Source organism: Zootoca vivipara, chromosome 3, assembly GCF_965207765.1.
Source record: "Zootoca vivipara chromosome 3, rZooViv2.hap1.1, whole genome shotgun sequence".
NCBI lineage: Eukaryota > Metazoa > Chordata > Lepidosauria > Squamata > Lacertidae > Zootoca > Zootoca vivipara.
The window spans coordinates 117,502,979-117,514,442 of record NC_142586.1 but is presented as its reverse complement, the minus strand read 5'-3'; the positions used below and the strand labels follow the sequence as shown (position 1 = coordinate 117,514,442).

At 46.8% G+C, this 11,464-nt stretch overlaps 1 long non-coding RNA gene across 1 annotated transcript; it reads right to left on the bottom strand.

Annotated features, from left to right (window-relative positions):
• Positions 1–6,983: 6,983 nt before the first annotated feature.
• LOC118082965 (uncharacterized) lies at positions 6,984–11,189 on the bottom strand. The gene is made up of 3 exons (XR_004692324.3): positions 8,773–11,189; positions 8,022–8,135; positions 6,984–7,266 (listed from the first exon to the last, which is right to left on the bottom strand). It is a non-coding gene; the product is annotated as an uncharacterized LOC118082965 (long non-coding RNA).
• Positions 11,190–11,464: the final 275 nt, after the last annotated feature.

Below are 11,464 nucleotides of genomic sequence, written 5' to 3'. Positions count from 1 at the left end.
GTGCCTGTTACCGTTGCATGGTGTGAAGGGGGGGAACTGTTGGGGGCTGTTTTTTGGGGGGGGGGTCATCATAGAATTGGAAGGTACCATAAGGGTCATCTAGTCCAACCCCCTACAATGCAGGAATCTTTTTGCCCAATGAAGTGGCCAGGGGCGTACCCAGGATCAAAACTAGGGGGGGCAAGGGGTGGGGCCAAGACACGGGAGGGGAGGGGGCCACAAAATGGGAATGTGGGCGGGGCTACAGAGCACAGGTGGAGCACGCAGCCATGGGCGAGAGCAGTGCTGCCGGCGGGGCTGGTGGGCAGAGGCGGAGGCAGAGCACAGCCCCGCGGAGCGCGAGTTCGGCGTTCCCGCCCTCCCCACTGCGCCCTCCAGCTTCCTGTTGTGCTCTCTGGTTACCCGCCACGCTTGGCCTTTCCGGAGGGCGCAACGGGAAGCTGAAGCGAGGGCGCGGAGCGGAGCGGTGCGGCGGGCGGGAATGCCGAACTCGTTCCCCACGGGCTGTGCTCCATCTCCGCCTCTGCCCACTAGCCCCGCCGGCAGCGCTGCGCTCGCCCACGGCTGCGCCGGCCCTGCTTCTAGGGGGCGGCTGCCCCCCCCTGCCCCACGTTGGGTACGCCCATGCGTGCGGCTCAAACTCTGTGATTAAAAGTCTCATGCACTACTGACTGAGTTATCTCACAGAACTTTAGACTCCTCTAGTTTAGCCCTATGTGATTCAGGTATCACAGCTAAAAGATCCATGGCAGGGGGCCATCCAACCATGTTCTTTCATTCATTCATATATATAACATCTACATTAATTTTCCAATTTATATTTGAAAGTATTTATTTAAATAATCTTAAATCGATGACTTCCCTTCCTTCCCTTCATATCCTTCTGTGGTTCAGTTTGCATACCGTACATCTCTGCATATTTTACATAATCCAAACCATTCAGTATTCCAACATTGCATCCCTCAAACTTATTTATGCTATTGAATTTACCTTAATGCTACCAGCGTTTTCACCCATATATTCAATAAACGTTGTCCAGTCTTCTTTCAACCCTTGTTCTTCTCGTTCTCTTAATGTATATGTTAAGTCTGCAAACTGTACATATTCCATTAGTTTAAGTTGCCATTCTTCTTTGGGTGCTTTCCATTTTTGGGCTAACAAAACATGGGCCGCAGTTGTTGTTGTTGTTGTTTAGTCATTTAGTCGTGTCTGACTCTTCGTGACCCCATGGACCAGAGCACGCCAGGCACTCCTGTCTTCCACTGCCTCCCGCAGTTTGGTCAAACTCATGTTCGTAGCTTCGAGAACACTGTCCAACCATCTTGTCCTCTGACGTCCCCTTCTCCTAGTGCCCTCAATCTTGCCCAACATCAGGGTCTTTTCCAAGGATTCTTCTCTTCTCATGAGGTGGCCAAAGTATTGGAGCCCCATCTTCACGATCTGTCCTTCCAGAGAGCACTCAGGGCTGATTTCCTTAAGAATGGAAAGATTTGATCTTCTTGCAGTCCATGGGACTCTCAAGAGTCTCCTCCAGCACCATAATTCAAAAGCATCAATTCTTCGGCGATCAGCCTTCTTTATGGTCCAGCTCTCACTTCCATACATCACTACTGGAAAAACCATAGCTTTAACTATACGGACCCATAGCTTTAACTATACGGGCCCCAGTTGTGGCATACAGAAATAACCTTTCTATGACACCTGGGAATTTCCATCTGAATTATCCCCAACAAAAAGGACTCTGGGCTTTTTTTTTGGTTTGTTTGTTTTTGGTAAGATACTTTTAAACATTTTTTTTTCTATTCAAATTTTTTATTTCCCCTTCCACAGCCAACTCAAAAAAGAGCAGGCACAGTACGGCTACCCCAGGAGCTGGTCTCCTACCTCTGCAGTGCAGGTCTGCCCCGACAAGCCCAAACTTCATTAGTAAGTGGTCAGTACATAGAATCATAGAGTTGGAAAGGACCACAAGGGCCATCCAGTCCAACCCCCTGCCAAGCAGGAAACACCATCAAAGCATTCTTGACATATGCCTGTCAAGCCTCTGCTTAAAGATCTCCAAAGAAGGAGACTCCACCACACTCCTTGGTAGCAAATTCCACTGCCGAACAGCTCTTACTGTCACGAAGTTCTTCCTAATGTTTAGGTGGAATCTAGTATCCACATACACACTCCATTCGAAGACCACCTCCATCCCCACTCGGTTGGTGCCGCACTGAGCAATCAGGTCAACAAAGCTTGCTCAAATCGGGGTCCCCACCCAGGTCTCCCGTTCTACATGCCAGGTCGGTCTGCTCACTCACAACTAGGTCAGGGGTGAGCAAGGTTTTATTAGGGACCAGCCTAGCATTCAACGGGGGGGGGGGGGTCAGCACCTGACTTTTGGGTACAGCAGGTAGCCCCCTGCCCCAGCCACACCAAAGCAAGAAGGTGGGTCAGGACACAATCATCTGTGGCTCGCTTCCCCTCCTTCACACACACACACACACACACTAAAACAAAACATTCAAAGAAAACACAAGAAACATACAAAAAACATATTACAAACACTACATTGTTGTTGTTTAGTCATTTAGTCGTGTCCGACTCTTCGTGACCCCATGGACCAGAGCACGCCAGGCACTCCAAACACTACATTAAGAAATATAAAAAACATTCTTCTATCATAAAATCTATCATTGCCAACTTCCTCCACTCCTTTCTAACTGCGTTTCAATATCTTCCTTCCTTAGTACTTTCCATATCTCGATTCCAATCTTTTTAATACTTCTCTAAACATATTATTACTCTTATTAACTTGGCAATATAATAAATCTCTTCTTACTATCTTAAAACCCAATTCTATTCTAATTAAATCGCTTCCCCTCCTTTAGCCATGCTTGTCCCCAGTCACCAGAATGGCCAGTTCGAGTGCTCTCCTCTCCTCTCTCTCTTCCCTAATCCATTCATCCCAGGATCTGTCTACTGAATCCCCCAAATCCACCCCAAAGCTCTTGCCTAGGATGGACACACTACCCCCCCTTTCCTCAACCTGGGGAAGGGGGCAGATTGCACCCAATATAGACTCTCATCCTGGTCCAAAGGCTCTTCCTTTCAGCTCTGTTATGTACTGAGCTGAATCCTAGAACAATAGGATTCAGAATCAGCGGGAGCTACCCAATCCAACTCCAGGTGGAAGTGAATCCGCAACCTGATTGGCCTGCTGGAGCAGCCAATCAGGCGGCTGGCAGAAGTGAATCTGCTACCTGATTGGCCTGTAGGAGCAGCCAATCAGGCTGCAGGCAGAAGTCAATCCACAATATAATTGGCCCACAGGTGTAGCCCTGAAGTAGCCAATCACGCAAGGCCCATTGTGTAAATAATGTATATAAGCAGATGGTTTTGGGAAAAGAGCCATTCGTCTTCTCTTCTTCTCCTTGATGACTATGAGCTGAATAAAGAGCATGAAATTCACTCTCGACTCCGAGTATATTTCAAGCTCCCAGAGCCGAATCAACTCAGCAAATTGGCAGCAATCTCAGCAACAAGCAGACATAGCCCTGCACAGAATCGAGAGCCTGAACGTTACGACCAAAAATGCACTTGGCGGAGAGAGAGAAAAATCAAGGGAGTTGTGCCCTCGCTTTCATGCCAGTGCTAAAGGACTACCCCGAAGGGAGATAACCTTTGGGGTCACGCCATAGGCGGTCACCCATTTATTTGTTTGTTTGTTTATTCCTTCGTTGGTTGCATTTCTATCCCTCTTTTTTCTCCAAAGAGCTCAAGGCAGTGTACATGGTTCTCCCCCCCTCGCCATCTAATCCTCACACCTGTCAAACTGGGCAAAATGCTCAGATCTAGGCCAAACACCTGTTGGAAATGCGGGTAGGCAGAAGGCACATTGATCCAGATGTGGTGGAACTGTAAAAAGATCAGAGAATTTTGGGAGATGATCTACAACGAACTTTTTTAAAAAATAAAAGAAGAAGAAGAAGTCTAAATGCTCTTTCCATAAGGAATAATGAGTAATGAAGTCTGGACGAAATTCAGGAGAATTTTCATGTATGCTACAGTAGCAGCCAGAATTTTAATCGCAATAGGTTGGAAAGGAGAAGCTACCCCATTCAAAACAAATAGCGAGACTATGCAGAACCGGATTATCAGCAAGGTTCCGAGATGTTACCGATGAAAAATTCAATAGAGAGTGGTGTGGAGGAGTGATTTGCTAATTGTATTATTGAGCCAAATCGGATCCTATAAGTTTGCATTGCCTGCATTGTATAATTCTGACTGTGTGGCTTAGCCCCATATTCCTGGGATGCTTTTTCCCCTAAAATGTTTTTCAGTGCCTCTGTGTCTCTGCACCAAAGTGTGTCAAAGTGCAAAGCAAAAAGGAACAGGATGCCCAGCTCAAGGCTGGATGAGCTGGCCCTGTCTGGAACACAGAAGGGCTTATCAGTTGCTATGCCTGATGCGTAGTCTTACTCAAGGCTGTTGGAAGTGCTAGTTTGACGCGTAAACTGAAGGCTAAAGGCTTTGTTGAGCCAGCATGTGTTTAGAGTCTACACCCAGGGATATGAATTCGGCAGTAATTGACAATACGCATAGACGATGTGAAGGAGGGGGGAAGATGCGCAAATCACCACTGTCCCCTATAGTCCTGTTTATGTTACCCCTGCCTAAGCCAGCATGTGTTTACGCACAGGACGTGTACTGTTGACCCCCTTGCGTGCATGAACCCCTTGCGTGCACACATTTACAGGGAGGGGAAAAGAGCCCAAAAGAAGGGTATAAGAGAGCTTTGCAATTTGTGTTTCTTTACTCTTGTCGTGGAACTAGCCACCTTGAGTCTCTTATTAATAAGAAATTAAATTCTTTCTCTGGAACTCAACCCCGGTGTCGTTTTGACTATCTTTGTCCTGCCTGGGGCAACTTAAAGGACCCTTAGTAGCTGATACGGCTGCAGTGGGATGTATATAGAGTTTATTTAAAAGAATATTGCAGAAATATAAATCCTTTGGCAGGTCTGGATTTCTGCATGTAATAGGAGAATCTTATAAAATTAATGTAATTGAAATAACCTAGAGGAGACAAAGTTTAGTGTGCAGAAAAAGAAGGCAACTTGGGAACCACAATGGGGGAACTGGAGGTCATGTTGAATCCAACTACAAATTGTTACATACAACAAGCATCAATTATGGAATGAATGAATGTTTGTTTTTATTTTTGTTTTCTTTGGATTATTTATGTTACACTGTTTTTAACACACACACACACACACACACACACACACACACACACACACACTGCAGTTGCTGGTCTTTTGCAATCTCCACAGAGATGGGCCCCATGAGATGTCTTCAGCATCCTTTCCCAAGAGCCTGAAGGGCAAACCCAGCAGGCATAGTTGGGAACCTGTGGCCACAGGGCTAAGTCCCATTTCACCACCTGGTCTTGCTTCAAGTGAACGAACAAGCCTTGCTCCATCGGATGCCCACAAGCAGCAAAGTTGGGCAAAAAAACTGCCAGATTCAGCCCCGTGAACTTGGGAATGAACCCAGAACAGAAGGGGATATCGGGGGACAGTGGGTGGGATTGGGGAGCAGCAGTGCCAAAGATGTCCCTTTTGGTGCAAACAGATTGAGGGATGAAGCTGGAGAAAAGGGGCAAATAACACATGCGAGGATTCCTTGAAAATATTGTTACACAGCGCCCAAATTGCTGAGCATGGAGAAAACCCAGGCGTTTCAGTGTTTGCCCAGAGTTCGATTTCCTTGGAATAAAGGTCAGTGGTGGCTGTGCTGTCTTTTGGATATCTGGTGCTATTTACACATAGAGACAGGATGAGCATAAAATGCAAGGCTTCAAAGCATTAACACCCCCCCCCCCGCCCCAGCTTTGGATTCCATACACAGCAAGCCCATCTCTGTGCCTCTAGCGTCCAACCTGCTTCCAGCAAAACTCTCAAACTAGCTCAGGACCTCTTTACCTCCAATGAGGAAAAGGGCAAATAACATGTCTGAGGATTCCTTGAAAATGGAATCTGTGAGGTGAGTGGGGCTGAGAGACTTCAGAGAAGTGAGACTAGCCAAAGGTCACCCAGCAGCTGCATGCGGAGGAGAAGGGAAGCGAACCTGGTTCACCAGATTAGGAGTCCACCGCTCTTAACTACTACACCATGCTGGCTCTCAACCTCATGCTGGCTGAAGGGTTGTCTAGAAATCTAATTGACATAACAACAACAACAACAACAACAACAACGTTTTCCTGCTTATCAGCCAGGGGATGAGGATGGTTGAATGACTCACCTATTAACCTGTAGGATCTCTCTAATTTCAGCTCCTCCCACCTGCCTTATTCTTTTGAGATGCTGATAAGGACACTCCAGTGACCAGCGAAGGTCCTACTCTAGTTTCTAACCCTCCATGGATTGAGGACCCCAAGAATAGGAAGGAATGAAGGCAACTCCCTGGTCCACAACAAGATGAGTAAGTTTTTTGCCTAAGCCTCCAGGTGTCAACACCCTACAGGTTACTGATGCGAAGCAGGAGACCAAGTCGCTTGCAAGCAAGAGGAGAGGAGAGGGGGAATCAGGATTTCTATATGTTGGAAGCCACCCAGAATGCCTAGAGCAACACAGTCCATGATGAAGGAACAGGACACCCCTATTTTCATGGCAGAAATGTTGCAGGCTATGTCCTCTGACTTTTCCAGCTCTGCTCAGTTCCTGTTTGTGAAACATCCTTCTCTGTGCAGCTGCCCAAGGAAGCAGGACAGTTGGGGGGGGGACCCAGAGAAAGGGGCAGGAGGAGGGGCAGGGGAGACCCCTGGGAGAGGTGCCTGCCTGCAATTTGAGAAATGCCCTTGTGCAAAGCCAAGGCTTGAAAAGCAACCACAAAATCTGGATGGCACCACAGACTGACAGAGAGAGGGAAAGGGTCTTTGAGTCTGTCCAAAAAAATCCCCTCAACCCATCACACGTTTTCACAACATGAAGCAACACAAAGGTTTCCAATGCTTGCATTTATTAAAAAGAAGAAGCTAAAGCATTTTGCAGGCAAACCAAATCCAAGCTCCAATCCTGAGCCCACTTACTAAGGAGTCAAACAGGCAGACAGGATGGCTCCCTCTTGACTCCTTCGCAGAATCGCCTTCAGCAGCATCAAGCAAAGCGGTTTCTTCCCCAGCAGAGATGGGGTGCAGTCGAGGCAGCTGCGCATCAGAGGAGAGCAGGGTGGTCTTTCTTTCACCAGAGGTTTTGCACAGGAGATCTGCAGAGAAACACGCCTGTGAGAGGAGGAGAAACTGTTAATGTGGGTGTTCGTGGTGGTTCTGAAAACCCAAAGCAGTGACTCCAACTGGGAGGCAGAAGAGCTCAAATTGCACACAGAGGGTCTGTTTTGCAGAGGGTTGGACTAGAGGACCCCATAGGTCCCTCCCAATGGTACATTTTTATTCTATGATTGTAGGAGAGACCTCTGGGCATTTCTTGTATGCACTTGGGGGAACCTGAGAGGGACTTTACTACCACACATACATTTTTTCTAATGTGGTTCATTTTCCTCATTCCTATTTTTGCAAACAGCAACCCCAGGAGAAGACGCATTTGAGAAGATCTTTGTTTGTGCATTGGTGTGCGTGCATCTAACTCTTTCCCTTCCAACTCTACAATTCTGTGATTCTACTTTCACAGGGACATTCCACATAGGTTGCCTTTGCTATTTGAGGAGGGTCAGCGACTGAGCCCCCACCCTCTCATGCCAGGAGGAGCTGTTCTTTGAGCCAATTGGAGGCATTCCTTCCCAGGCTAAGGGGAGTTGTGGCTGAGGGGCCAGAGAGCATTCATGGGGGCAGCAAGGGGAGAGGAAAGGGTCTTCAACCCCCTGTGCACAGGCTAAGATTGTTCCCCCTCACAGTGGCTGTAAAGGGAACGAGAGAGGGGTGGGCTGGGGGGGGGGAACAGAGTGATGAGTCTCATGCATTGGGATCATGAGACACTATTGACTAATTTTCAAGGAAAACTAACATTTGATTTAACTCACCTTAACGGCGGCAACAGGCTTGGTAACCACACCTAAAAAGTTGCCTTTGGGGTGGATAGCACCTTGCTTGCATTCTCCCACCTTGCCGTTGACATCTCCGACGACAAGCTTGGGCTGGAGGAGGAGGAGGAAGAAGAAGACTTTGAAGGCTTTGTCTCTCAGGACTGACCTTCTCCACCTTCCACAACTTCTTCCACAATGGCCCTGTTGGCCTGGACACCTGGAGGGCACCAGGTTGGGGAAAGGTGGTGCAGGAAGAATGCAGGGCTGGAGCAGAGAGTCAGTCCATTTTCCTGCTGCCTATCTGCAACTTCAGGACAGGGTCTGAGCCAAGGTGGTAAGGAAGGCTGCGTCAGAGTCACTGGCTTCCCTGGGCAGCCACTGGCAAACTGGGAGAGAGAAGCCCCCTTGCCCAGGAAACTGGAACGTTTTCATACCCACCCCAAATCTGAGTGCACTGAAGCACATATTTACAGATTTGAAAGCAAGAGCTTTCGTGGATTATATAAATGAGGTAATAAGAAGAGCCAGACTGATGGATCTGGCCAAAGGGGGCCTATCCAGACCAGCATCCTCTTCTCACAGTGTCCAACCAGAAGCCCCATTGGGGAAACTCTCCAGGAGGACAGAGGGGCAAGATCCCACCTCTTTGGGAGTCACAGCAAGTGGTGTTCAGAGGCAGGTTTAACATGAATAAAGCGGAGAGCTGTGCAGCTGCTCAGAGAAGAAGCCTCTGAGAAGATGGCCTTACCTGGAGCCAGCAGCATCAAGAAGAGGACGGCAACAGAGAGGAGGCACAAGATCTTCATGGCTGGAGGTTGGTGGGAATCCTGGAGGTACCAGAAGCCAAGTGGAAGAGCAGTTGACTGGCGCAGGAGAGGTCCCTCTACTTATAGGTGGCTGGAGGACTGATGAAATATTGTGGGATGCCAACCGTTGTTTGCAGGATGGATGTGGCAATCCCTGAGGGGCACGTGCCAAGGACCAGCCAAAGACCACAGAATCGTAGGTGCATAGAATTGACACCAAGGATCATCAAGTCCATCCCCCTGCAATGCAGGTATCACAGCTATAGAATTCCTGACAGGCGCCCATCCAACATCTGCTTAAATTCTTCCTGCAAAGGAGAATCAGGCACCTTCTGAAGAGCCCCGTTCCACTGTTGAGCAACTCAGAAAGTGAATCTGTGGGTTTGTGTCTTGCTCTCTGCTCACAGTGGCATGGCATCTTTTGGTGTCCCTGGGGGGGGGCACTTTGCCGCTAGCCCAACCCTTCCCACTAGCCCAACTCAATAACCACCTTCACAGGGACGTTCCACACAGGTTGCCTTTTCTATTTGAGGAGGGTCAGCGACTGAGCCCCCACCCTCTCATGCCAGGAAGAGCTGTTCTTTGAGCCAATTGGAGGCATTCCTTCCCAGGCTAAGGGGAGTTGTGGCTGAGGGGCCAGAGAGCTTTCATGGGGGCAGCAACGGGGGAGGAAAGGGTCTTCAACCCCCTGTGCACTCTCGCTAATATTGTTCCCCCTCACAGTGGCTGTAAAGGGAAAGAGAGAGAGGTGGGCTAGGGGGGGAAACAGAGTGATGAGTCTCATGCATTTGGTTTCCCCGTTCCCTCTGGCAGGAGCTCCAATGGCTGTTGACAGCAGCATCTCTTCCTCTAAGAACTTGGAACAAAGGGGAGCCACCACCGTTCAGATCCTCAAGCTCGCCTTGACTTCAGCTCTCGTCCGATGGCCGTTTCCATCCATATCCATATCGAGAATGGAATTGCTGCATCTCACCCTGAACTCGAGGGCAAAACATCCCTTGACGGGAATGGCTCCAGAGAAACCCTCGGCCCTGGGAGCGTTTTGTCAGATAGTGACACTCTGCCCTCCATAATGCCAAGGCTACCAAGCAGCGGGAAAAGTTGGGCAGATGAGGGGGGGGGGAGGTGGAAGAGATGCAGGGATTTCCTAATGGGATGTAAGGTGGACTCATAGAGGAGTGCAATGGAGACGTCACAGGAAGCTGAGTGCCGGGAGATTCGGGAGACATAAAAACCAAGGGCTTCTTCATGCAGTTTGTAGTGAAACGATGGAACTCCCTCGCCCAGGAGGCAGGGAGGACCACTGACTCAGATGGCTTGAAATGCAGACCAATGGCTTCTAGCCATGAGGGAGATGCTCTGCCTTCGCAGTGAGGGGCCACGATGCTTCTTAATGGCAGTTCCTTTACCTTTACTTGCTTTGGTACGCATCAATTGATTGAACTGCCTTGCAGGATTCATGGAGGGAGAACACTTGGAAGAACAGCTGTGTTCCAAATCTGGCATAGTTGCAGAAAGTATTGAATAATGATTATAAGATATTTGCGGGAATTCTGGCCAACAGATTGAAATCAGTATTAAAGGACATTATACATGAGGATCAGGCGGGATTCCTCCCAGATAGATATATCAAAACCAATATGAGAATTCCACTATTGACAGATCTAGAACGATATTTGTAATGGTAAGTAAATAAAGAGATAAAAAGTGAGGAAAATAAAAGAAGTAAGTCCAATAATATCAAACCTGTGAGAAACATCAATCAGAAAAACCAGGTATAATGGAAAGGGTTGGAAGTATCGATTGTTTTTGAAATTAGAACACATTTTTAGACTTTATTTGGTTATGTATAACTTTAGATCTGTTTTGAGTTAAAATTTAATCATATATGAAGTATAAGGACATTATTTTGTATCTTGTATCTTATATTTTATTTTTGAAGATCTGATGTATTTTTTAATATTTTGCAATAAAGGTATATATATAACAAACAAACAAAAACAAAACCATTATGAGAATTGTTATTGACCTAATAGAGTGTTTAGATCTTAAACCAAGCAAAAAAGCAGGATTTATACTGGTGGATGCTGAAAAAGCATTCGACAACCTCTCAAGATGCTTCCTAAAGAAAATATTAGAACTGTCAGCACTGGGGGCGGATTATTGCAGAGGAATAAATGCAATATATATGAGAAGCAAATTGCTAACATAATTATAAATGGGGATAGAACAGATTGGTTTCAGGTTAAAAGAGCAACTAGAAAGGGATGCCCGCTCTCGCTGCTGCTGTTTATATTGCCATTGGAAATATTATTAAATGAAATAAGAGAAGATGAAGAAATTACAGGAATAACATTAGGAAGTGAAAGATTTAAAGTAAGAGCCTTCGCTGATGATATATTAATAACAACAGAAAATCCAGAATTAAGTATTAACAGAGCTTTAGAAATAATAAAGGAATTTGGCGTAGTATCAGGATTTAAATTAAATAAAGAAAAAACGAATTTATTAGTAAAAAAAATATGCAAGAAAAAGAACAAAAGAAATTAGAAGAAGAGGTGGGATTAAAAATTGTAAATAAGGCCAAATATTTAGGTAGAGATATTACTATGAAAAATATTAATTTATTCAAAA